The sequence below is a fragment of the Petaurus breviceps genome, unplaced genomic scaffold (genome assembly GCF_028583685.1).
Source record: "Petaurus breviceps papuanus isolate PSGF00001 unplaced genomic scaffold, PetGlider_PUasm1.0 400, whole genome shotgun sequence".
Classification (NCBI taxonomy): domain Eukaryota; kingdom Metazoa; phylum Chordata; class Mammalia; order Diprotodontia; family Petauridae; genus Petaurus; species Petaurus breviceps.
Window position 1 is genome coordinate 6,432,589 of NW_027186316.1, and position 9,816 is coordinate 6,442,404.

Here is a 9,816-nt window from a genome sequence, read left to right on the forward strand (position 1 = left end):
AGAATGCTGTAGTTGGCTCAGAGACCTTGAGGCCAATCCCAACTCTTCCATTTACTACTTGTGTGGCCTTGAGCAAGTCATACCCTGTCCCCTCTTCTCCCCCCCCAAGGCCTCAATCTCCCCCTCTGTAAAATTGGAGAGTCATTTGATCTTGATAATCTTGAGATCTAGGATCCTTTGGCACAAGGTGTGGGAGAGGAGAACCATAAGAGAAGGGAAGACACATATCTCATCTCTCCAATTAGACCAAAAGCTCTTTGAGGGCAGAAATGTTACCTCTTCCTTCATTCTTCACTTCCCCTCAGCAAACCCTGGGCACATCCATCCTGCCCTCAAAGAAAAAAACAGAAACCAAGGGGTGGGAGGAGGGTCCATGTGGGATCAGAACAAGCTTGGGAGAGGGGTGGGTGGAAAGGGAAAATGATGTCGATGATGATGGAGGAATATAGGGAAGACTGGTTTTGCTAGTATCCCCAACTTGCAGCACACTAGTTATGCTTTCTTGCTGGAGTAGAAGTTCTCCCTAAGGGTGATAAGGGGCAGAGAATCTGTTGGAGAAGCAGACCCCAACAGGATCTTCTGGAAGCATGCAGAGAGAGGGGCAAGCCCTGCCCTCTGTCCTGGGCAGACCACAGACTGGCTGCACATCTGGGTGAAGTAGTTTAAGCTATAGAACATCCAGAAAAAAGAAGTCAAGATAGTGATATGTAAAACTCCATGAAGGAAGTGAGGATGTTGAACCCTGAGAAGAGAAACTGGGGGATGGGAGGATGTGGGAGCTGAGTTCAAGAATTGGAAAGGCTGATGAGCAGGATGGCTTCAGAAAAACCTGGAAAGACTTACATGAACTGATGCAAAGTGAAGCGAACAGAACCAAGAGAACACTACACAGTAACAGAAATACTGTACAATGATCGGCTATGATAGACTTATAGATACTGTCAACAATACAATGATCCAAGACAATTCCAAAGGACTCATGATGATGAAAAATGTCATCCGCCTCCAGAGAGAGAACTGACAGAGTCTGAATGCAGATCAAAGCATACTTTTTATTTCATTTTTAATGGGTTTTACTTTTGATCTTTCCCTTTCACAACATGACTATTACAGAAATATGTTTTGCATGATTTCACTTGTATAACTGATATCAAATTGTTTGCCTTCTCAGTGAGCAGGGAGGGAAGGAATTTGGAACTCAAAATTTTAAAAAATGGATGTTAAAAATAGTTTTTACATGTAATTGGGAAAAAGAAAATACTATTTAAAAAAAAAAAGAATTGGAAGGACTGTCACATGAGGAGATATCAAGTTTGCTCTGTTTGGCCCCAGAGGGCAGATGGAGGAGCTCTGGTGGGAAGGCTCAAAGAGGCTGATTTCAGCTTGATGGCAGGAAACAGAACTTCATACTAATTCGAGGTGGGATGGGCTGCCTGGGAAGGGAGTGGATTCTGCCTCATTCTTAAAGCAAAGGCTGGTTGGGGATGCCTTTAGGAAGGGATAAGGATGAGAGAGGGTGGCATGGTGAAGAAGGCAGTGGATTTGGAATCAGAGAGTCTGAGTTCAAGCATTAGCTCTGTTACTTACTATATGTATGACATGAGGCTGACTAGAGTGGAATGGGCTGTTTTGGGAGGAGGTGAGTTCCCCATCTTCAAGTACAGGTTGGGTGACCACTTGTCAGGTGATATCGAGGTGGAGTCAGACCAAATGGCCGCTGAACTCCCTTCCGACTCTCCAGTTCTATAATTTCCTCTGTCCTCTGTAAAATGGCCCTTCCAAGCCCACAATCCTATGAAGAGTGGAGAGGGAGGCAGAGCCTGGCAGGCTTGTGGCAGCATAGAAGGGGTTGGGAGGGACCCCCTCTTCTCTCCTCTTCCTCCTATTATTTCTATCTCCTTCTTCACCCTTAGTTTCCCCACCTCCCACTCCCCAGGCTCCTAATGGCTCCCACATTGGCCACATCATTAGAGGAGGAGAGCAGGGCCAGGCAAGAGTGGTAGCTGCCTTCCTAAGCATTAACAGAGAGTCTGGTTCCTATTTTCCGGGGGAAGAGTCAGGGGTTCGCTTGTCAGCTAGGGGTGGCCACTCTCTGGACCTGGACCCAAGGAAGGACTCCTGGGTGACAGCTGTTGGAGTGGCCAGGAGGAGGCTGCTAGGGACTCATAGGGCTGTGGTGAAGCTAGTTCAGGGACTTGGAATGACAGGACTCCTGGCCCCCAGAAGGATACCTGCCACAGCCCTCCTCTGGTTTTCCATTTCTTCACTCCTTGGACCTTCTCTTCCAAGACCTTCTGGCTTCTGAGGAAGCCTCAAGCTCCAGCCACTTGGGGGCACTAGCAAGGCCATCCAAAATCTCATTGGCTTCTAGATGTAGACCTAGAAAGGGCCTGAGGGACCATCTAGCCCAACCCTCTCATTTTACAAAGAGAGAAACTGAGGCCCAGGGAGAGAAGGGACTTGTCTAAGTTTACAATGGGCACCTAGATTTTAAAGTTCCTAGAAAGTACTTTAGAGGTCATATAGTCCAACCTCCTTCATTTTAAAGGTGGGGAAACTGAGGCCCAGGGAGGGAAAGGACTTTTTCAAGGTCACACACAGGAACATAAATCTAAAGTTGGAAAGGACTTCAAAGGCCATCCAGCCCCACCTTCTCATTTTTACAGAGGAAAAAACTGAGACCCAGAGAAATAAAATTACTTTTCCAGGGTCACACAGCTAAGTGACAGTCAGAGCTTGAACCCAAGCCCCCTCACTTGATCTGGTCCTTTTTCTACTATTCCATTCTGCCTCCCAAATGGAATAATATCCGAGGAGAAATTGAGGTCCAGAGAGTAGGCCTAACATCCCTTTTAGCTTAAAATTCACACACCAGTGTGTGAGTTTAGACAAGTCAATAAAGGGAGTTGGCCAAGGCCACATAAGAAGTAGTAGAACTGGATTCAGACTCAGGTCCTCTGACTCTAAGTTCAGTTGCACCTTCTTAATTCCCTGTGAAGTGCCCTGTGGAGGCTACAAAAAGGACCCTCACCAAAGCTGACATTCTAGTAGAGATCAGAAAACTATAGAAACCAAAAGACAAAATGGTAAGCTAGCCATACATGGGAAAGGACAGCTTTGCCACCTCCTTCCTAAGTAAACCATCTCGGGCAAGTCACCCAGCCTCGCTTTAATCTCAGTTTTCTCCTCCAGAAAATGGGAATAACATTTTCCCTCCCTTCTAGGGCCATGGCAAAGAAAGCACTTTCAAATCTAGGAAGTGAGTTATTCCAAAGAAAGAGAGATCATGGTTGGCCAAGGTCAATGAGGGAGGAACAATTGAGCTGGGCCTTGAAGGATGGGCAGCATCTCAACAAGTAAAGACCCTGAAGAGGCAATTCTAAGGCATGAGCCTCGGGGATGGCAGGAACAAATGTACAGAGGTAATAGAATGGGTTTGGGGAATGTAAGTGGTCCAATTTAAAGGCAACGATTGCCAGGAAACTGACTGTGGGTAGCTTTTCAGGAAGTCCGAAAATTTTGTCTCTAAAGTCCTGGATCTTCATGGGTCTCTCCCAGACCCCTAAGGGACTGCCCCGGCCTGTCCTTTGGAGAAGAATTCCAGAGATGAACTAATTCACCAAAAGTTGTTAACAACTGCAGGAGGAGACTGACTCCCTAATAACTAATGGTCTAAGCAAGAGGAGGGAGGAAAAAAGGAATAGGGTGGAGGTGGTCTGGCAGTGTGTGATGCCCAGTGGAGGAGTTATATTGGACCTTCCTCCAACTGTCCCCCTGCCCCAGTCTCATGGCTCTCAGTCACTTCTCCTTGGAGTCTATGAGAGCTGTAGACCACAGATCATCAAAGATGAAAGGGCCTCCAGAGGTTCTCAGTTTCCATTCTAGCTCCTTTATTAGTCACTTTTGACTCTTCCCTTTCCCCCTAGCCCCACAGTCAATCATTTGCTAAATCCTATTGTTTTTCTTCTGTTTGCCTTCATCATGGCCTCTCCACAAGCTTTCTTGGAACAGTAGATAAGGCTGTTAGACTTCAAAGCAGGAGATCTGGGTTGAAATCCTGCTTCAGACATTTAGTAGCTCTATGCCTCAGTTCCTTCCTCTGTAAAATGAAGGATTGGATTTGATGACTTCCCCACCTAGTTCAGGCCCTCATCACTCTTGGCCTGTACTATTATAGTAACTTCCTTTTCTTGCTTCCCCCCCCCCCCAATTACATGTAAACACAATTTTAAACATTCATCTAAAATTTTTTGAGTTCCAAATTCTCTCCCTCCCTCCCCAATCTAATACATGCACAATCATGCAAAACATTTCCAATCATACAAAACAATTCCAAAAATACAGTAAAAAAGAATCTGTTTTGATCTGCATTCTGACTCCATCAGTTCTTTCTCTCGAGGCGGATAACATTTTTCATCATGAATCCATTGGAACTGTTGTGGATTGTTGTATTGCTGAGGATAGTTAAGTCATTTGCAATTAATCATGGTATAATATTTGCAGTAACTTCCTAACCTCTAGCCACCCCACTCCATTCTCCAATCAGTTGGCTACAGTTCTGACCAGGTTACTCCTGTACTCAATAACATGCAATGACTCCCTATTCCATCCAGGATCAAATGTAAAATCCTGCATTAGGCACTTAGAGTCTTTCATGACCTGGCTCCAACCTACCTTTCCAGGCTTATTATATATTATTTCCCTCCCACAGTCAAACTGGATTTTTTGTTGTTCCTCACATATGACCTATCATCCCCCACCTCTGGGTCTTTGCACAGACTGCACCTCATGCCTAGAACATACTTCCTTCTCTGTCTTGAATCTCTAATTTCCTTTGAAGTTCTGCTATATGTAATGGGAATGCAAATTTGGAAGATCTTCCCTGCCCCTAGGCTAAAGTGCACCAGAAGCCTAGGGAGGGAGGCTTGTTTTTCAGTAGATACTTCTTGATTGGCCAGTGAGTCAATAAGGTTGTTACATTCTCTGAGCCAGGAGAAGGCTATATAAGCCCTGATGTGTAGCTTTGTTTTGGGACTCACTTTGAGAAGTGTTCTGTGATTTGATCTGAATTCTGGGAAGCTGTTGTTGAGAGTCCCCCGGCTTTGAAAAACCCAGAATGTGGAAACCCAGATGTTGACTGGGTATGGATGTAATGGTTGGACAGTTTGGAAATCTGTCTACTTGATGTTTCTGTCTTGATAATTATGCCTGTATACTTTGAGGTTCAGGGTGCTGACCTTTTCTCCTGAACAAGGTAAACGATATATGTCTGACTGATTAAAGTAAGCTTGGTAACCCATTTTGAGTTGCTTTCCTTTAACAAAGCAGATCCAAGAACCTGTGGTAGCTGCAAACCCTGAGGACGCTTGGGGTGCTTGCCGCTACACTATAGCATCATGAAACAGATAAAATAATGAGGCTTTTCCTGATTCCCTTTCACCTCTACACACACACACACACACACACACACACACACACACACACACACTCCCCAATGCCTTCCCTCAACCATTTTTTGGGGGTAGGCATGGAAATTAGGACTATGACTTGTGATTGTACTTAGAAAAGTGTCACAGTATAGTGGATACTTGGGGTACTTGGGGTTTTGATAATCAGGGTTCAAATTCCACTTAACACAATTCTCATTAATTTTTTTTCTTTTTTGGCGGGGGGTAAGGCAGAGCAATTGGGGTTAAGTGACTTGCCCAAGGTCACACAGCTAGTAAGTGTTAAGTGTCTGAGGCTGGATTTGAAATGAGGTCCTCCCAACTCTAGAGCTGGCTGATGCTTTATTCACTGCACCACCTAGCTCCCCCAACACACTTCCCACTATGTGACCTTGAACCTCTTCCCCTCTCTGGGCCTCCGTTTCCTCATCTGTAAAATGAGGAAGACTTCTAAGGTCCCTCTTAGTTCTAATTCTGTAATCTAATGATCCCACTTTATTGTTATAGGGAAGTCCCAGTGAGGAATCTTCTTTCACTAATGCAGATCACAACTGGCTCCAGAAATCACGCATAGTCTTAGGGCACTGAAATGCTCCTTTAGGACAGAGAATGCTGCCGTTTGTGTCCATGTCCTGAGTGACTAGTACAGTGTTGGTCGCTTAGGAAGAGTTTAATAAATACTTGTTGATTCATTGACAGAGGAAGAAATTAAGTCCTAGAGAGGATATGGTCACACAGCAAGTTAATGGTGGAGCTAGGAGGAGATCCCTGGGCTCCTGAGCCCAGTCCAGAGCTCCTTCTTTCCAGCCTCCCTAGGTCCCCCCATCTCCCAGGTGCAAACATAGCACCGGGGCATTCCAGCACCATCTTCCTTCCAGTATGACCTTCCTAACTACTTTCTAAGCACCAGCTCTGCCTAGGACCTACCAGAGTGTCCTCAGTCTGGAGCTGGAGGTGCCTTCCAAGACTTTCTAGAATAAACCCTCCTGAGGAAACTGAAGACCAGAGTGGGCAAGACAGTTGCCCAAGGTAACGGGCCAGTAAACAGCAAAGCCAGGACTCCAGCCCAGCTTTGGGGATTCCAAATCTCATGTACCCAAGTGGCTTCCTAAGGGCCTTTAAGGTCCCAAGCACTTGGGGTCTCTTCTCTGGGTCTCCCTGCAGAGTCAATACTCCCAGCTCTGAGCCACTAGATTTCCCCCCTGCCTCTAGACAGCTTCTAACCACACTTCAGTGGGGAAGGGGAAGGAGGAAAGAGAGGGGGAAGGGGAAAGGAAAAGAGAAATAAAAGAAGAAAGGAATGAAGGGTGGGAGAAAGAGAGAAGGAAAAGGGAGTAAGAAAAGGAAGAAAAATAAGAAAAGTAGTCTTCTCTGAAAGGGAATTGGAAAGAAGGAAGAAGGAAGGAGGAAAGGAAGGAAAGGAAGGAGGGAGGGAAGGAAGGAAAAGAGAGGAAAGAAAGGAGGGAGGAAGGGAGATAGGAAGCTAGACAAAGAAGGTCTGCTCTGGAGGAAGGAAGGCATCCAGGGCTGGGGAACCTGCTCAGAGGAGGGCCAGGCTGAGGGTACTTACTGAGTTGGCCCTGGGGTGGTTGTGGGGCCCAGCTGGTCGCGGTAGCCTCCTCAAGTTCCCGAGGTCTCAGGACAGGTATTCACTCTTGTTCCTTGGGCTTTCTGATCCTCAGAGGAGGGGGCTGGAGCTGGGATGTAAGATTTCCAAATGTTAGCCACAGCTTTGCAAATCCATCTGCTAATCTTCACCTTGGGTCAGAGACTTGTTCCACCTCTGAATTAAAACCCAGGAGGCCATGCCAGGTTGGGGCATTTAGCCAGTTTCCCCAAACAATGAGGTTTTGGGGGGGTTTAGTTGGTTAGGAAAGTTCCATTGGGGCCTTTGTATGGCCCCTTCTGCAGGCAGAGGAGGGAGGTGGAGGAGAGCCAGGGTCATGGGGACCAAACTAGGAATGTTCTCACTTTGGGGGGTAAGTGGGAGGCCAAAGAGGGGCCAGATCACAGCCAAGGGTGGGGTGCCCTCTCTGGAGCCAATGGAGGGATCAGGTATCCCCCCCCCATCCCTTAGCCTTCCATCCTTGGAGGTAGTGCTTACGATGAAGAGATCATTGACTCTAGGGAGCAGATATATATTAAGTGCCTACTGTTTGCCAGATACTGAGCTAAGCCAGTCCCTGCCCTCAAGGAACTTACATTCTAATGGGAGAAGACCACACATAAAAGGGACATGCAAAGGAGGGGACATGGTAGTGAAATCAGGAGAGAGCCAGAAGCACAAACAGGAGGAGAATGAAATATGAGTGACCTAGGCTTATCCCCTCAAATGGAGCCCCATCTCTCCCCCAAGGAACTCACCAGTTACATAGTGGACAGAACCCTGGACCTGGAGTCAAGAAGACCTGAATTCAAATCCTGCTTCAGACATTTATTAACTATGTGACCCTAGGCAAGTCACTTAACCTGTCCACCTCAGTTTTCTCAACTATAAAATGGGGATAATAGCATGTACTTCCCAGGTTTGTTGTGACAATCAAATGAGACATTTGTAAAGCATTTAGCATAGTACTCGTCACATAGTAGGTGTTTAATAAGTACTTATTGCCTAAAATCAATATAACCAAGATTAGAAGAAAAGAAGAATATTGGTGAAAATTTGTAGATAGTTTCTTGGATAAAGGCTCAGAGTTAAATTTATAAGAATACAAGTCATTCTTCAATTGATAAATGGTCATAGGATATGAATAGGCAGTTTTCAGATGAAGAAATCAAAGCTATCTATAGTCATATGAAAAAAATGCTCTAAATCACTATTAATTAGAGAAATGCAAATTAAAACAACTCTGAGATATCATTTTACACCTATCAGATTGACTAAAATGATAGAAGGAGAAAATGACAAATGTTAGAGGGATGTGGAAAATTGGAACATTAATGCATTGTTGGTGGAATTGTGAAGTGATCCAATCATTTTGGGGAACAATCTGTAATTATGCCCAAAGAGTTATGAAACTGTGTATATCCTTTGACCCAGCAATACCACTATTAGGTCTGTTTCCCAAGGTGATCAGGGAAAAAGGAAAAGAACTTATATATTCTAAAGCAGGGCTTTTTAAACTTTTTCCACTCCTTCAGTGCTTCTCAATAAATCTAAAGTATTTATAGCAGCTGTTTTCGTGGTGGAAAAGATTTGGAAATTGAGGGGATGCCCATTAATTGGGGAATGACTAAACAAGTTGTGGTATATGATTGTGATGGAATACTATTGTGCTATAAGAAATGATGAGCTCAGTACTTGTAGAAAAACATGGAAAGACTTGGATGAAATAATGAAGAGTGAAATGAGAATAACCAAGAGAATGTTGTGTACAGAAATAGCAATATTGTTCTAAGAATAACTATGATCAACTAAATTATTCTGAATATTAGAAATATTCAAATCAGCTACAAAGGACCTATGAAGGAAGACGCTATCCATATCCAGAGAAAGAAATGAAATAAAAATAAATACTTGTTGCCTCCTTCCCTCCTCTCCTTCAGTTTCCTGTAAAAGGAAGGGGGTGGACTTGATAGCTTCTGAGATTCCTCCCAGCTCTAGAGCCATTAGCCTTTGTGTGACCTTGGGTGAGTCACTTCTCAATCCTGGGCCTCAGTTGCCTTCTTTCTCAAATGAGTGCATTGGACTAGAAGGCCTCTGAGGTCCCTTGTGGATCTAGATGAATGAATGAATTAATTAAAAAGCAGTTATTACATGCCTTGCTATGTGTCAGTGCTAAGTTTTGGGAACACAATTACAAATGTGAGACAGTTCCTGTTCCTAGAGAACTTACATTCTAATAGTAGGAGATAACACACACAAGGGAGTCAGGGCTAGGGTTAGGGATGGCCATTAGGGTTGGGAAGTCACCAAGAGGCTGCCTGGAGCCATTGCAAAATCTGATCTTTCCAAAAGCAATGAGACTGTTCATTTAATTCCTGTGTCCAGAACCAGAAGCAAAAGCTTTGGCAGGGAGAAGACTTGAGGGGAGGGAGATTAAAGGTTTTCATGGCTGGATGACATCTGAAGCATGGTATTTGGCCAGCTCTGTGTCTATGTCTATGTCGTCTATGTCTATGTCTATGTCTATGTCTATGTCTATGTCTATGTCCATGTCCATGTCCATGTCCATGTCTGTCTATGTCTGTTTATGTCTGTCTATTTCTATGTCTGTGTCTATGTCTGTCTATATCTGTGTCTATATCTATGTCTATGTTTGTGTCTGTGTCTGCGTCTGTGTCTATGTCTATGTCTATGTATATCTATGTCTGTGTCTGTATCTATGTCTGTATCTGTGTCTGTGTCTAGGTCTATGTATGTCTGTGT